Below are 16,771 nucleotides of genomic sequence, written 5' to 3'. Positions count from 1 at the left end.
GGGGCGGGGTGGTGGAGTTTGACTGCAGCAAGCCAGCTTTGACTCAGTGGCTAACCTGAACTATGACTGCAAGCAACTCTTTTGAGGTGGCGCACACGAGTCCACAAATTCACCATTCAATACACCACTATGGATCCGCTCCCGTCTCCCTACGAGAAGGCCATCCATAGCACTCACACTTATCTTGCGAGTTTTAGAGTATCCACTTTCACTTGTCTATGAACTGTTATAGGTAACCCAGAAGTCCATTACTGTGGACACGGCTATTCGAATAGATGATGTTAACCCTGCAGGGGTGTACTTCTTCACACACGCTCTCACCACTTACCGCCATTTACACGATATGTACTCGGCAACCTTCAAGCGGAAGCCCAATGAGGGTGTCGGCCATGGCCTACCTAAACACTCAAGTCTCTAGTCTAGGTTTATCGCCTATCCAGGTTCCATCCGCAGGGAGTCCGGCCGAGGTTTCCACATACGGCCCCGGACGATGTGTACAGGGTTCCGAGACACCAAACGGGCGCCTGGCATGCCCGGCCACGGTGTATCTACCGCATCATAGCCCACCCCTAGGGTCAGCGCTACGCACGGCCGCCAACACATATCCTATAAACACCAGAAACTAATTGCAATTCCTGGACAGAGGACAAGGTGATCAAGAAGCCGAGAGGGTCCATTGGTTTCGGGCCCAATGCGTGGTAGTAACTGTTTCATGGATCACAAACACAGAACTCAGTTCCTAAGAACGGTTTCAATGAGACAACCCACCATGTACTCCTACATGGCCTCTCACCGCTACCTTTACCAAATCATGTTCACACACTTAGCTCACACGCAGTAGGACCTATTCATCAGTGCTCCAATTCATCCCCGATGAATCAGACCTGACACAACTCTAAGCATAGCAGGCATGACAAACAAGCATGAATGAGTAGGCACATCAGGGCTCAAACAACTCCTACTCATGCTAGTGGGTTTCATCTATTTACTGTGGCAATGACAGGTCATGCAAAGGATAAAGGGGTTCAGCTACCGCAGCAAGTAACAGATGAATTGTTGTTGTCCTAATGCAGTAAAAGAGAGCAGGAGCGAGAGAGTGGGATTGTATCAGAATGAACAAGGGGGTTTTGCTTGCCTGGCACTTCTGAAGATAATAATAGCTCTTCATTGGTGTCATCGTCGGAACCACGTTTAGTAAGAGGGGACAATACCGGCAAACAAGGAAGAAACACAATCAATGCAATGCAACAATATGATGCATGCTCATGACATGGCCATATGCTGTTGATTGAATTAATGCAACTAGCAATGATTTAAATGGAGTTGGTTCGAACACTAGATTCAAATTCAAACTCCATATATGATTATTCATATGCCACTTAATTGGTTTGTCCTGATCAGCAGGTATAAGTTGTTCAAACATGCATGAAAATGCCATAAACAGATTCTTTGGATTTTTCTGATAATTTTTCATATACAAATTATTTCATTTGGAGTTACGGTTGATTTTATATGATTTCTAGAAGTTTATAACATTTTCTGAAATAAATAAATCATTTAAGATTTATTTAAATTCCAGAAGAATTACTGCGTCAGCATGACGTCACTGTGATGTCAGCGGTCAACAGGGCCGATCCAGGTCAAACCTGACCAGTGGGGTCCACTGGTCAGTGACCCAGTGCTTTTCAGTTTCAATGACAGGTGGGTCTGGTCAACGGACACGTCAGCACAGTCAATGCTGACGCGTGGGTCCAGGGTAATTAGATTAAACTTAATTTAGTTTAGTTAGCCAGTTAATTAGGATGTGGGGCCCGACTGTCAGTTTCACCGGAGGTTAATTAGTGACGCAATTAGCTGCTAATGGCTGTGCCACGTCGGCATAGCCGGAGTAGCCGCCGGCGAGGTCAGTGACGGCGAAACGGCTCGGGTTTCACCGACGGGCGACCAAACTCGCGGCGGAGGGCATCTACGTGCGCGTGGGACTTGCGCGCATCTAGGGGTGCGAACGGAAGGAGCTGGGGCGGCGCGTAACCGCGGCGGCGACGAGCCGGGCGGCGGCCGGAGCTCGGTCAAGTGCGGGCGAGGGCTGCAGAGCACGCATGCGAGCAAGATAAGCAGCATGGCAGAAGCTACGGTGCTCCAGATGCATTCTAGACAGAAATACAGAGTAACTCAAGCTCGAGATGCTCAAGTTCATCGTCAATGGTGGACAACGGCGTCAGGTGCTCGTGGGGCGGCGGCTAGAGGAACAAATCGAGCAGGGGAGGAGAGGTTTTAGAGGAAGGGGCTCACAGCGAGTCATATGGCAGTCTCAGCGGGCGCGGGGAGGCGTCGGGGACGACGGATGGCTGGTGGCAATCTCGGGCGGCCGGGGTTGAAAACAACGGCAGCGTCGGCGATGCGATGGTTCCCCGGTGGATTGGCTCGGCGTGGACGAAGAGGACGGCGAGGCGGAGCTCTCACACAAGGTGGGGAGGCGAGGGGAGGCCAGTGACCACGTCGGCGGTGAGCTGCGCGCTGCGGTGTGCTCAGGCGGCTGCGGAAGAGAGAGAAGAGAAGGGAAGGAGGTACAGAGAGAGAGGGGAGTGGACGAGGGGGTCGAGGGCGTCTCCCAGACGCTTCGGGTAGGCTCGAGGAGGAGGGAAAGCAGGCATGGAGGAGCTGGCGTCGACGCGCGCACGTCCACCACGCAGCTGCTCCTACTGGCAGGAGGTAGAAGACGCCTCTGCCCCTGCTGGACTGGGCTGCTACAGTGCTGGGCCTCTGGGCTGTAGGTAAGCCAGGTTAGTTCTCTCTGTCTTTCTATTTTTCTTCTGTTTTTTTAACTTTGCCACTGCTTTAAAATTCAAAACAATTTTAAAACAGTGCCAAGTACCCTCTGAATAATTTTATGTTGCAGAATGGACATTTCCTAATGCACATAAAATGTTTCAAAGATATTTGAGATTATATTCTAGTTATATGAATATAACTCAAATTCAAATAGCTATTGATTTAAATTCAAAGTCCCAAAAATAAATCCTTAAAAATGTTCCTAAATTTTGGTTTGATATATAGCTCTTGCCAAAATTCTCAAACATTGCATAAGGACATCTTGGAAACAAAGAATGAAAATTCCAGGGTTCTTTGCCCTTCTTTTATTTAAGTTTTTGAGGCTTCAAATTTCCTCAATTCAGCTTTCTTGAAAAAATAAACATGATGCATGAAGCTCTCAAGTGTAACTAGTTACAAGCAGTATTCTAGGGCTGTGACAACTCACCCCCACTAAACAAGAATCTCGTCCCGAGATTCAAGACGTGAGGTAAGAAGACAGAGGGGACACAAAGCTTGCACAATCTTCATGATCCAGGTTGCACTTCATAAGAACGTTGATTCGATCATCCTCTTTGTCTCGACGTCTTGCTCTGAGAACTCCATCCAACATGACAATGAGAAGAAAGGGAAAACTCTAGAAGAGTCGATCTTCTCAAAGATCGAGCAACTCAGGATCAACTCATGGAGTGAGACATTGAAACATCTCTCGAGTTGAGACACAAAATATACATCCAGAGGAATGGAGTGAAGCAGATCAGGAAGGTTCACTTGGTAGGTAAAAATTCCACGCTGAAGAAGATGGTGCATAGGTTTCAGAGTAGCAAGGAGATGACTTGCTATGATTCCATATCGGGGCACCTTAGGGAAGGAGACTCGTAGAATAATTCTTTGAAGTGGCAAAAAGAATTACTTTTGATTCAAAATCATTGAAACTCTTTATACCAGCCTAGGGCAAATACAATCAATCATTTGAAGGAGTCCGAAAGAATGACATACTCGGACTAGGATGGATGATGTGGACTACCTTGTTGAAGATAACGCAACAGATGATTTTTGCTTATCATCAGAAATGGATGGGACCCATGGCAAGTCCACTTTTGAAGATGATCCTGGACAACAATTACTGAGGTGCAAGCTGGGAACAAAATACAAATGCTGGGAATGATTCTGGTAACTGGAGAAAAACTCAACAGTCGAGAGTGTTTCCAACGTTTCAATGGTTATAGAATCATCAAAGAAACTGAGAGCACAAGGATCCCTAAGGAACAACTTCTAGAATAAGTCGCACGAAATCCTCATGGAAAGATGGTCAAAGATACTACAATGATAGATCTTCCGGCTAGGTGTGTCGGCCAGAACATCAACCCTGTCGGGACCTACATCATAGATCCTAGAAAAGTTCCAACCATCATATCTGCCTGAGATTCAGATCTGGTTGGTAACAGGCTATTTCAGACAGCATGTCTGGAAAAGAAAATTTGCAACACAAACCGATGAGATGACGTTGCGAGATTCTCGGGAAATGAACTACGATAGCAAGCTCGAAAACATGAGTTGGTTCTGCTACAAACCTGTGAACATGCTGTCCAAGACAAGCATGACCACGTAGTAGTCTTGCAATAAAACACTACCGAGTTCAGGTGGGGGAACCATCATCGAGGATATAGAAGTCCTTGCATAAGTCTAGCTCTTAAGAAGAAACTTCTTCTCCTTGAACAAATCAATCAGTGGCTTGGTGTGCTAGGAAACACATATAGAATGGAGGCAGCCAACCTATCAAACCATAGAGTACTTCGCACATATGCGTGACTAACTTGGTATGATTCCAGAGGAAGCAAAAACAAGCTTTCTTGAATTCACGATGGCAACTTACTTCAAATGCACGTGAATTAGAGGAAGTCACTTCTCTCATCCAAACGTATACCTCATGAGCGGAACATGAAGGCAATGCTTACAAAATTTCCAATACTAGCTCAATGTTCAACATGAATCATGGAGGAGACGAGATGCTGTTGATGGGCTCAATAGCAATCCATTGAAATTTCCATATCACTGGACTTCCGCCATCATGTGAACACGATGATATCATTGGTCAGACCAAAAGATGTAATGGTGTATGCTCGAGGGATCAACCACGAGTAAGACAACATTACGAACATCGTTGGTTCTGATTTGACTTGACGATATCCCATACATCAAGTCAAAGTTTTGACAAGGCAATAGATCCAACAACTGATCACGAGGACCAATCGATGGAGATATCATCTTTCTTCAACACACACACACACAAAGATATCCCTTAACATGAACTAAGCTAGGCAAGCTTTTATCTTCCAACTCTCCAAGTTGTTGTTTAGCTTAACCAACTAGCTCAGGGATATTCAACACAGATTCTTGGAGAAGGGGTGGTTTACAAGAAACCAACTTGATCATGAACTCAACATAGCGGTCAGGTGACAACCAGGTAATACTTCCGAGAAGATATTCGGAAAATCACAAGACACCCGTATGCTATTAAGCTCGAGAACAATCTTGCTTTTCAGGGCAAAATGATATGATCAAGAGAGCGAGGGACTGACACAATCCTAACTCATTGATCGAAGAGTGCACCAGGAAAAATGGACTAGGTAGCACGATCAGTCTTAGAATAATAATTCAATAACCAGCACGCTAAGAATGAGAGTATTGTCCATTAACTACCAAGCAACTAGTTGCTAGGAGTATTGATTTCACACATCACGGTTCACTTGTCGGTATTCCGGTTGCGACAACACGACACCAAGGAAATGAATAATGATGGCGAGAAGTATCACTACGTCAAGAATTCATAAGGGGTGGTGCAATTCCTATGATATTCTTGACATAAATAGGGTAATACTCCGAAGTAGAACAGAACAAATGCTGGATTGGCATTTTGATCTGCGGAATACAACTACTTTAGCCACTCCAAGAAATGGATGAGGTGCCGGAGTTTGTTTCTCCTAGTCACTCCGAAATAGAATGGCTTGACGGACCATGAGAATCACAGGCATCGATAACAGGAAGGCACAACTAGTCCTAACTGTCAATTGATAGACGGAGGTCAGAATACAACTAAAGAGAGACAACTCAAAGGAACATACGATTATTCTGAGTTGGGGATACATAGGTTGGTATGTCAAACAAGTTCAACATATTTCTTCCGGATAACCCATGCAGAAAGGTAGGATTGGTAGAGTCACAACATAGAATGGAGAACTCATCATGATCACTCTAGTCATGACCTTTTGGTTCAAAAGAACTCCTGCCAAGAATGGTTCATGGTAATTGGAAGAAGGATGTACCACGAACCTCGAGGACTATCGCAAAGGTTACTAATATCCTAAAGGAACTAGCAACACTATCAACATGAGGTAAGTAGGGTGAATCATGGGTTCAAGAACCCAGGAATAGAATACCTACTAACTAATAACATCACGGGATGCTTTCGAGAATGATGGCCAGAATCATCACACTGGGAACACAAAATATGGCTAGATTACTAGGTGACTCTCTAAAAAACCTAAGGTCATAATAATAGCTCCAACATAAATGCCGAGGCAGTAAAGTACCTCAACACACTAATTAGTGTGGTTGATCTGGCACAAAGGAACTTCGGAACGGTAGGAAGGGATTTGCAAATGCATCAGACTATTTAGAAACCTCGGATGACTCAGACAGCATAACGACTGTAAATGCTCAAAAAGATTTGAGACATCCTGCAAAATAGTGGCATAACCACTTAACATCATCATATCAAGGTTCTGGTTCAACTGCCAACATACTAAAAGTAGTAGAAACTGAATTGAGGCCTGGAACCAACAATCCTATAAGTCTCTAACATAGTAACTCGTCATCCTAATAGATAGATGAGAAGGCCTAGTTCCTAATCCCCGTAGAAAAGAAGAGGTCGACTCAGATCAGAAGGGCATAAGGTAAAGGATTAAGAAGAGCCTTACGTTCCCTTCCACAATCAATTCCCTTATATAACTAAAGCATTTCTGGACACAACTTTGACCAGTTTGGCTTGGTAATCCTATAGGCAGTCAGGCTCTGATACCAACGCTGTCAGGACCTTGATTCCAAGTCACATCGATCTAGTCGGTAACACCTCATATCACATTGCAGCCTCACGCACGGTATCCCCACGGGTGTCGCCTTACCAAGGCCCGGGACCGTTTGCGCCTTTTGGCTCACGTATATGATAGTGTCGCTAGCATTGATATGACAGAGAACCCGGTCCGACATGGCTAGTCGTGAACCCAAAGCGGCACTAACCTATGGGAACAGGCATACATGAATCACATTGAGCATGTCGGTCAGCAGCTTGTGAATCCGGGCTGTAGCACTGGGCTAACAGGACTCCGGATGTCACCGCGTGACATTTCCCCAAAGGGACAGACAAAGGAACGAAGTGAAACACATGCCGGCCAGTCAAGTGTCCTGAGCAGTAGTGCTGGGCTAACAGGACTCCGTTGAACCGGGCTGTAGCGGACTACTATGGCTCATGGAAGCACTAGACTGCATTTCCCCATAAGAGAGGCTGCCAAGGATAAACAACTAGATTGTCGGATCCCACACATACCAAGCATTTCAATCATACACACAATATGCTCGATATGGGTAAATACAACATGGCATCACAACATAACTCTACAACTCAAGCATTTATTCATTAGGCTCCGAGGAGCGAGATATTACAAACATGGGTCTCATACCCAACAATCATAACATACGAATCAAGGCACAAGCGGAAGCTTAACATGTCTGAGTACAGACATCTACGAATGAAAAAGGCTAAGAAGCCTGACTATCTACCAGATCCTGCCGAGGGCACAAGATCGTAGCTGAGGTATCAAGCTAAACGTCGAAGTCCACGCGGAACTACTAGCGGGACTGAAGTCTCTCTGCAAAACATAAATTAAGCAAACGTGAGTACAAAGGTACTTAGCAAGACTTACATAGAACTAGCTACATATGCATCGGTATCAACAAGGGGGGGGGTGGTGGAGTTTGACTGCAGCAAGCCAGCTTTGACTCAGTGGCTAACCTGAACTACGACTGCAAGCAACTCTTTTGAGGTGGCGCACACGAGTCCACAAATTCACCATTCAATACACCACTATGGATCCGCTCCCGTCTCCCTACGAGAAGGCCATCCATAGCACTCACACTTATCTTGCGAGTTTTAGAGTATCCACTTTCACTTGTCTATGAACTGTTATAGGTAACCCAGAAGTCCATTACTGTGGACACGGCTATTCGAATAGATGATGTTAACCCTGCAGGGGTGTACTTCTTCACACACGCTCTCACCACTTACCGCCGTTTACACGACATGTACTCGGCAACCTTCAAGCGAAAGCCCAATGAGGGTGTCGGCCATGGCCTACCTAAACACTCAAGTCTCTAGTCTAGGTTTATCGCCTATCCAGGTTCCATCCGCAGGGAGTCCGGCCGAGGTTTCCACATACGGCCCCGGACGATGTGTACAGGGTTCCGAGACACCAAACGGGCGCCTGGCATGCCCGGCCACGGTGTATCTACCGCATCATCGCCCACCCCTAGGGTCAGCGCTACGCACGGCCGCCAACACATATCCTATAAACACCAGAAACTAATTGCAATTCCTGGACAGAGGACAAGGTGATCAAGAAGCCGAGAGGGTCCATTGGTTTCGGGCCCAATGCGTGGTAGTAACTGTTTCATGGATCACAAACACAGAACTCAGTTCCTAAGAACGGTTTCAATGAGACAACCCACCATGTACTCCTACATGGCCTCTCACCGCTACCTTTACCAAATCATGTTCACACACTTAGCTCACACGCAGTAGGACCTATTCATCAGTGCTCCAATTCATCCCCGATGAATCAGACCTGACACAACTCTAAGCATAGCAGGCATGACAAACAAGCATGAATGAGTAGGCACATCAGGGCTCAAACAACTCCTACTCATGCTAGTGGGTTTCATCTATTTACTGTGGCAATGACAGGTCATGCAAAGGATAAAGGGGTTCAGCTACCGCAGCAAGTAACAGATGAATTGTTGTTGTCCTAATGCAGTAAAAGAGAGCAGGAGCGAGAGAGTGGGATTGTATCAGAATGAACAAGGGGGTTTTGCTTGCCTGGCACTTCTGAAGATAATAATAGCTCTTCATTGGTGTCATCGTCGGAACCACGTTTAGTAAGAGGGGACAATACCGGCAAACAAGGAAGAATCACAATCAATGCAATGCAACAATATGATGCATGCTCATGACATGGCCATATGCTGTTGATTGAATTAATGCAACTAGCAACGATTTAAATGGAGTTGGTTCGAACACTAGATTCAAATTCAAACTCCACATGTGATTATTCATATGCCATTTAATTGGTTTGGCCTGATCAGCAGGTATAAGTTGTTCAAACATGCATGAAAATGCCATAAATAGATTCTTTGGATTTTTCTGATAATTTTTCATATACAAATTATTTCATTTGGAGTTACGGTTGATTTTATATGATTTCTAGAAGTTTATAACATTTTCTGAAATAAATAAATCATTTAACATTTATTTAAATTCCAGAAGAATTACTGCGTCAGCATGACGTCACTGTGATGTCAGCGGTCAACAGGGCCGATCCAGGTCAAACCTGACCAGTGGGGTCCACTGGTCAGTGACCCAGTGCTTTTCAGTTTCAATGACAGGTGGGTCTGGTCAACGGACACGTCAGCACAGTCAATGCTGATGCATGGGTCCAGGGTAATTAGATTAAACTTAATCTAGTTTAGTTAGCCAGTCAATTAGGATGTGGGGCCCGGCTGTCAGTTTCACCGGAGGTTAATTAGTGACGCAATTAGCTGCTAATGGCTGTGCCACGTCGGCACAGCCGGAGTAGCCGCCGGCGAGGTCAGTGACGGCGGAACGGCTCGGGTTTCGCCCACGGGCGACCAAACTCGCGGCGGAGGGCATCTACGTGCGCCTGGGACTCGCGCGCATCTAGGGGTGCGAACGGAAGGAGCTGGGGCGGCGCGTAACTGCGGCAGCGACGAGCCGGGTGGCGGCCGGAGCTCGGTCAAGTGCGGGTGAGGGCTGCAGAGCACGCATGCGAGCAAGATAAGCAGCATGGCGGAAGCTACGGTGCTCCAGATGCATTCTAGACAGAAATACAGAGTAACTCAAGCTCGAGATGCTCGAGTTCATCGTCAATGGCGGACGACGGCGTCAGGTGCTCGTGGGGCGGCGGCTAGAGGAACAAATCGAGCAGGGGAGGAGAGGTTTTAGAGGCAGGGGCTCACAGCGAGTCATATGACAGTCTCAGCGGGCGCGGGGAGGCGTCGGGGACGACGGATGGCCTGTGGCGATCTCGGGCGGCCGGGGTTGAAAACAATGGCAGGGTCGGCGATGCGATGGTTCCTCGGTGGATTGGCTCGGCGTGGACAAAGAGGACGGCGAGGCGGAGCTCTCACACAAGGTGGGGAGGCGAGGGGAGGCCAGTGACCACGTCGGCGGTGAGCTGCGCGCTGCGGTGTGCTCAGGCGGCTGCGAAAGAGAGAGCAGAGAAGGGGAGGAGGTACAGAGAGAGAGAGGGGAGTGGACGAGGGGGTCGAGGGCGTCTCCCAGACGCTTCGGGTAGGCTCGAGGAGGAGGGGAAGCAGGCAGGGAGGAGCTGGCGTCGACGCGCGCGCGTCCACCACGCAGCTGCTCCTACTGGCAGGAGGTAGAAGACGCCTCTGCCCCTGCTGGACTGGGCTGCTACAGTGCTGGGCCTCTGGGCTGTAGGTAAGCCAGGTTAGTTCTCTCTGTCTTTCTATTTTTCTTCTGTTTTTTAACTTTGCCACTGCTTTAAAATTCAAAACAATTTTAAAACAGTGCCAAGTACCCTCTGAATAATTTTATGTTGCAGAATGGACATTTCCTAATGCACATAAAATGTTTCAAAGATATTTGAGATTATATTCTAGTTATATGAATATAACTCAAATTCAAATAGCTATTGATTTAAATTCAAAGTCCCAAAAATAAATCCTGAAAAATGTTCCTAAATTTTGGTTTGATATATAGCTCTTGCCAAAATTCTCAAACATTGCATAAGGACATCTTGGAAACAAAGAATGAAATTTCCAGGGTTCTTTGCCCTTCTTTTATTTAAGTTTTTGAGGCTTCAAATTTCCTCAATTCAGCTTTCTTGAAAAAATAAACATGATGCATGAAGCTCTCAAGTGTAACTAGTTACAAGCAGTATTCTAGGGCTGTGACACCGTAATAAACTGGGAGGGAACATAATGATATGATCACATTTAATGATTTCATACGATCACAAAGTTTGGTTGAATTACCAATCAAGGGCCTCACTTTTACATGGAGTAACATGCAACAAGATCCCCTCTTAGAATAGCTTGACTGGTTCTTTACTTCTTGTAATTGGACACATGCCTACCCCAATACCATTGTTAAACCTTTAGGTAAGCCTGTGTCAGACCACATCCCGTGTGTTATCACAATTGAAACTACGATTCCACGGAGTAAACTTTTCCGATTCGAGCCGTACTGGATTGAGCACCCTGGTTTCATGGAAACTGTCCAAGCAGCTTGGGATAAGCCAGTCAGAGCGACCAACAATGCAACTATCCTCTGCAGAAAATTCAAGCACTTGCGTCACTGCCTGAAACGTTGGAGCAAGAACATCTCCCGCCTATCCATTGCCATTACCAACTCCAATAAGGCTTTGTCTGACCTGGATGCAATTGAAAACAAAAGGAGTCTGACCATTCCTGAGACCAATTTTCGAACTATCCTCAAAGCACACATTTTGCGACTTCTATCATACTAGAAACAATATTGGAAGAAAAGATGCACCATTCGCTGGGTTCGTTTTGGTGATGAGAGCTCCAAGTTTTTTCAGGCCATGGCGTCAGAAAGATACAGAAGGAATAATATCGCCTCCCTCACCCTCCAAGATGGCACGGTTGCTGAAGATCATGCGAGCAAGGAGTCTGTTATCTTTCATTCCTTCAAAGAAAGACTGGGTACCTCATCCAAGCATGAGATGAAATTTAATCTTGCTAGTATTATTAAGAGGATCGATGGTCTTGACGCTCTAACTGTACCATTCATAAGGCAGGAGATCGATCTTGGTATCAAAGAAATGCCGGCCGACAGGGCACCAGGACCGGATGGATTCAATGGCTCATTCCTCAAATCTTGTTGGCACATAATAAAAGAAGACTTCTATGCTTTATGTGATCAGTTCTTTGATGGAGGACTCAATCTTGAGAGCATTAATGATGGTTATATTACTCTCATTCCCAAAGTTGTCGCATCACAAGGAGTTAACGACTTCCAACCCATCACTCTTCTTAATTGCTGTCTTAAAGTCATCACTAGACTCCTGGCTAGTCGGTTGCAAAAAGTTATTTTGAAGATCATACACCGCAACCAGTACGGTTTTTTGAAAAAGAGGTCCATCCAAGACTGCCTTGCGTGGGCATTTGAATATATATATATATATATATATATATATATATATATATATATATATATATAGGAAAATGGGTTCATACTCCTAGGAGTACATACTCCTCTGTGCGAGCCGCCCATGGTTCTCTAAACGGCCGGGTGTCAGGCAACAAACCCGTTTAGCATTTGATAATTAATCTAATTAATTACATTGGATAATCACGCGGTATCCCAAAATCAGTTGAACGGATCCCGTGATTGTAGCACGCAGACCATACCGTTCAGATGCTACGAGAAAAACTCTCCATTTTTTTTAGAATACTCCGTCGTTCTGCGCCACCGCCGTCGGCGACGACGACACATGTATTCCTGCTGCTCAGCCTTATAGCGGCCGTCGGCGTGCGCATGTCAACCGAGCAGACGCACACGATCTCCATCAGGCTAGCAACGAGACGACGGCCTCCATGTTTATCTGAGCTGCAGGTCGCTGGCAATATACATCAATCCCCGTCACCGAGGTGCATATGGGCCATCGTTTACCCACTGCTACCCCAACTCAATCAGTAAGAATCCATCGGTCATGCATGCAATGCAAGTATGCAACTGGAGGCAAGAGTATACAAAGCTAGATCTTTTTTTAGTTGAGCTAGATCCATTCTTGTGTATGTACGACTGATGATCCTGGAGCACTATACACCACAGATGAACGGCATTAATTATATGTTAATTCCCCTGTATTTTTATGATCCGTTATTTTGTGCACAATAACAGATCTTTTCATGTGACTTATGCGGCAGCACTCCAGCACTCCAGACGGCGACATATGCATGTACCCATCTATGCAGACATCCACTTTCTCATGCACCTCAAGTAGACATCTATGCATACTTCATTTCATAGATCTTTATATTTCTCACTGTTCCTTATATTCCAGTTTCATGGAACGAGTTAAATGATCAACCAATTATCGCCTCCGAGCTGGTTATCAACAACAACATGGAACCAGGACCAAAGAGGGCTCGAGGATAGATATGAGATGCACTGGATGGCCGCTCGATGACATCGACGTGTGATGCATGGCCAGCGGTGACCTGATGGTGAAGATGTATTCTGATACACTTTCGTCGATTCATTATACGTACTGGTGGCACACTATTTTCCTTACAAGAATATTTGATGGATACATACTCTATTCTTGTGGATGTATACTTTCCAGATATACTCCAGGGTAATCTTGTTTTAAAGTTAATGTAGTTAGTTCGCAAAAAAAAAGTTAATGTAGTTGGTCGTTGTACTATGAATATTACCCTAAAAACTTGAATGTAATGCGTGCATATATATAACGCAATGTCTATTCCAATAAAAGGAAAATATATATGTGTGTACGCGCTCACAAAAAGAATCAGCAAAACGCAATACATACCTGATTAAAAAAACTGTAGTATATCAGCAAAATAAAAGTACATACCCACTCATAGATAAAAGAATAGTATACATAGCATATATGGTATATACCCCTCGCAAAAATTATTATAAACTCATTCACAGAAATGCAGTATATACCCAAACTGTATTATTTATCCGACCACTCAAAAGAATAGTATACATACCTTCTTGGCAAGAAATATGGTATATACCACCTTAAAAAGTATATACTACCTTCTTGGCAAAAAAAGAGTTTTTTTTGTGAGGTAGAATAAGCACCTCTCTGTAAGGGTATATACTCTCTAACAGTAAAGTAGTAGTATATACCCCTCTCAGCAAATTAAAATATATATTTCCTCACAAAAAATTACCTCTGTAACATATATGATATCCCTCACGAAATATTATATACTCACTCTAGTTAAAAAGGTGGTATATCCTTTAAATTTCGTGACATACATACTTCCGATCAGTACCATATATACTACTTTCGGTGGTAGCATGTGTTGCATCGAAGAAAAATGAAAAATAAAAATACGTTGGCTACTTCAACTAACTAGTTCAAAAGTTAGATAGGTACTGAACGTTCCTAAATTCTAGGCGTTAGGTTAGGTGCATGCAACGTAATTTAGTACTTTGACTTACTAACTTGTGCGGTCAATATGTATATATACTTTGACTTACTAGAATTTAGGAACGTTCAGTACCTATCTAACTTTTGAACTAGTTAGTTGAAGTAGCCAACGTACTTTTATACGTATATATATCAATGCCAAAACTCTAAGCAACCAATTGTTTTGCTTAAGTTGGACTACGCCAAAGCGTTCGATACCATAGAACATGAGGCCATGATTTAAATTATGAAGAACATGGGATTCAATGATAAGTGGTTGGGCTGGATCAAAGACATTTTCTCCACGGGCAAATCCTCTGTTCTCCTTAATGGAGTGCCAGGTCGTCAATTCCATTGCAAATGTGGTGTTCGACAGGGGGATCCCCTGTCTCCCCTCATTTTTGTCCTTGCCGCTGACCTACTTCAAGCGGCTATAAATGATTCTTATAGGAGAAATGATTTGAAACCGCCTTTCAATCGACCCAACCAATCAGACTATCCGGTCATACAGTATGCCGACGATACAGTCATGTTACTACCGGCCTGTGCTGATCAAGCAACTTTAGTCAAACAAATTCTAACTGATTATGCAACTTCCATTGGGCTCAAAATCAACTTCCACAAGTCAACCCTTGTTCCTCTGAATTGTGATGCTGCCACTGCTCAACATATTGCTCAAATATTTGGCTGTGTGATAGGAAAACTACCTTTCACTTACCTGGGCCTACCCATGGGTACTTCGAAACCAACGGTACAAGATCTAATGCCTCTAGTCTGTGGAGTTGAAAACGTCTCTCCTCCACCTTGTCGATGATATCTTACGGAGGCAAATTGTCGTTGTTGAATTCTGTCATCACGTCCTTAATAATCTTTGCGCTGTGCACTCTGAAATTACCGCCAACGATCATTGACCTTCTTGACAGAATCAGAAGGAAAGCCCTTTGGACAAACAAAACGGATGACGGAGACAAGTGCAACTCTCTGGCCTCCTGGCAAATGGTTTGCCGCCCTAAAGATTGTGGTGGCCTCGGGGTCCTGGACATTAAAACCCAAAGTGATGCATTGCTCATGAAATACCTACATAAATTCTACAATCATTGGGATGTGCCATGGGTGGACTTGATTTGGTCTACTTACTATGTGGACAAAATCCCTCATGCCTCAGACCCATGTGGTTCATTCTGGTGGAAAGACATTCTCAAAATTACTCCGACTTGTCGAGGCATCTCCCATGTGGTTGTTCATTCGGGGATCACGGTCCTGATGTGGAAAGACCTTTGGCTTGATGAGGTACTGGCAGAATCACACCCACATGCATTTTCCTATGCCAAACTTGAAGATATCTCAGTTAGAAACTTCCTTGGGAGCCAAAATCTCAATGAAACCTTCCGCCTTCCCCTCTCCATGCAAGCCCATGATGAGCTGAGACATATCCAGGCAATCACAACACATGTTGGTAACCAGGTTGAGGAAGTTGAGAGGGATCAGTGGTGCTATGCCTGGGGATCTGACGTCTACACGGCCAAAAGTTACTACAAATTCTATTTTCGAGACGTGTCAGCTCACAAAGCTTACAAATGGCTCTGGAGATCTTCCGCCACAATGAAAATCAAAGTCTTTGGGTGGCTACTTCTCTCTGATCGTCTTAAGACAAGGAATATGCTAAAGAGAAGAAGCTATAAAATTGGAGACAACTATGGATGCATCCTTTGCGGTACTAATGACGAGGAAACTCTTGAGCATATGATCTTTCATTGCCCATTCAGCAAGGCTTGTTGGGACACTTTACATATCCACTGGGCTACACAAGGAGATAGATTATTTTGGATCCAGGAAGCCAAAACTGCTTGGAACAACCCAATGTTCATGGAGATTTTCCTGTATGCCTCTTGGAGCTTGTGGAAAGCGAGGAATAATAAACATTTTTGAGGCATTGATCCTTCTATCAGCCCGTGGGCAACAAGATTCAAAGAAGACTTCTCTCTCCTTACTCATCGAGCCAAGGAGAGACACAGAGGGTTTGTTCCCTCTTTCCTAGAGTACTTTGTACATCCGTAGGGTAGTCCTTTATCTTACTCACCCCAACTTACACTCTGTTTTATATCATGGCCATGGATGTAAGGTTATGATATTGTAAGATCTTTTTGATACTTTAATTAATATACACAGTAGAAGCCTCTCCTACTATTTCAGGTGTCAAAAAAAATTGTGACAAAACCCGGTATCATCATAGATGTGGTGGGCTCCTACTTATATGACAAAAAATCATGACAGAAAATGGGCTTTTCGTCCTGGGCGGGCCGGAGACGCAGCCGCATGACATTCTTTGGGCCGTCCATGATGGAAAAAACCGTGGTAGAAGCGAGGGGGGCGAAAATTTTGGGGAGTTCCCGGTTACGGTGGGAGGTCGTGGGCCGAGCGATGCGCGTTTCTCTCGTACACGTACGCGCGTG

The 16,771-nt window shown here is 44.9% G+C and overlaps 1 pseudogene; it reads left to right on the top strand.

Moving 5' to 3' along the window:
- The first annotated feature begins 11,729 nt into the window (after positions 1–11,729).
- LOC119272998 lies at positions 11,730–16,376 on the top strand (annotated as a pseudogene).
- The last annotated feature ends 395 nt before the right edge of the window (positions 16,377–16,771 follow it).

Source organism: Triticum dicoccoides, chromosome 3A, assembly GCF_002162155.2.
Source record: "Triticum dicoccoides isolate Atlit2015 ecotype Zavitan chromosome 3A, WEW_v2.0, whole genome shotgun sequence".
In the NCBI taxonomy this organism is placed as follows: domain Eukaryota; kingdom Viridiplantae; phylum Streptophyta; class Magnoliopsida; order Poales; family Poaceae; genus Triticum; species Triticum dicoccoides.
The sequence above is the reverse complement of the archived record's forward strand: the minus strand, read 5'-3'. Positions and strand labels throughout refer to the sequence as shown.